This window comes from Pteronotus mesoamericanus, unplaced genomic scaffold, assembly GCF_021234165.1.
Source record: "Pteronotus mesoamericanus isolate MK-2021 breed Mesoamerican mustached bat unplaced genomic scaffold, CSHL_Meso_final contig_116, whole genome shotgun sequence".
In the NCBI taxonomy this organism is placed as follows: Eukaryota; Metazoa; Chordata; class Mammalia; order Chiroptera; family Mormoopidae; genus Pteronotus; species Pteronotus mesoamericanus.
Window position 1 is genome coordinate 9,939,442 of NW_026555027.1, and position 1,318 is coordinate 9,940,759.

Consider the following 1,318-nt stretch of genomic DNA (forward strand, 5'->3'; position numbering starts at 1 on the left):
GAGCCAGCAGAGGCAGCTGGCAAAGGAGGAGGGGGGGGGGGGGGAGGGCAGGCACACTTCCTGTGGAGGAGGGTGCAGAACAGGAGACAGTGTAGCTCAATGTCAGTGCTCCAAATAGTTTTTTCTCACTCCGTGCCCTACAGATCCATAGCAACAGGGAGAAAGTTGCTCAGCCAGGGTCATGGCCCTAGTGTAACCTAGGCCATGTCCACACAGAGGGCAACCAGGTGACCTAGAAAAGAGAGGAGAGATGCCAGAGCCTGGGAGTTTCCAGCCACCTCTGTCCTCGTTACTGGCCTGGACGCCCCAGCCCACCTCCCACCCAGTCACCATGCCCGCCAGGCAGACTTCTCTTTAGCCTTCCTCTTTCTGGCTTCCTCCCTTCTCCCTCCATGGAGGGAGCGGAAGAGGTGGTGCTCATGCTTCCCTGATTGCCCAAAGGATGCCCAAGGGACAGTGCCGACACCCAGGGAGGTGGGGGACTGGCCTTCAGACTGAGCAGGGGGCCCCCAACCTTCATAAGAATGCAGAGATTAACGGACAGGCTTGGCCATGTGGCAACCACGCTGTAAAGTGTATTACAGATCTGTCAGGAGGCAGAAACTTGACTTTAAATGGAAAGATTAGTGGGCAACAAAGTGAAGCAATGATCAACTCTGGAGAGAAACCAGCAAGTTGTAGAAGGAAGAAAATGTAATTGCAGTATGTGCACTTTGCCCAGTGACGCACAATATTTACATGGTTAGAATAAGGGAGGCACTGAGCACAGATTGAAAACCAGCCCATCATACACCCCTCTGGAGGGGAAAGGGATGTGTGGGGGTTGAGGGCTAACCCTCATCTACCAGAACAGGAAGGGCATAATGCCTTCCCATCCCGGAATCCAATTCCTCCCTTTAGCAGGAGGCTGGGCTGAACTGAGGGACCACCAAACTCTAACACAGGTCCCTCTTCCCTTCCTGGGTTTCATCAAATTGCCGTTTCCCACTCAGTTTGTGGTTTCCGCCAATGCTGAATGGAGCCACTAAGGCCACCTTTGGGGATGAGTGCCCGCAGAAAGTCTGCGTTGCCTTTGTCAAACGGGTTTGTCCCTTCTGACCCTGGATTAAGGAATCCAGTTCCCACAGTTGTTTTCTAAAGTCCTCTTGTCCCAGGGCTGGGCATGGCTGGGAGACATGGAAGGTGAGGCCAGAAACAGAGCTCATGCTTGAGGTCCAGGGGCTGGGCCCACCAGGAGTGGTGGCACCCTGAGGACACTGGATCCCTTTCCTCCTCTGGGCCTCAGTTTCTCTCACTCCTCACCCCCCTCCCCAACACC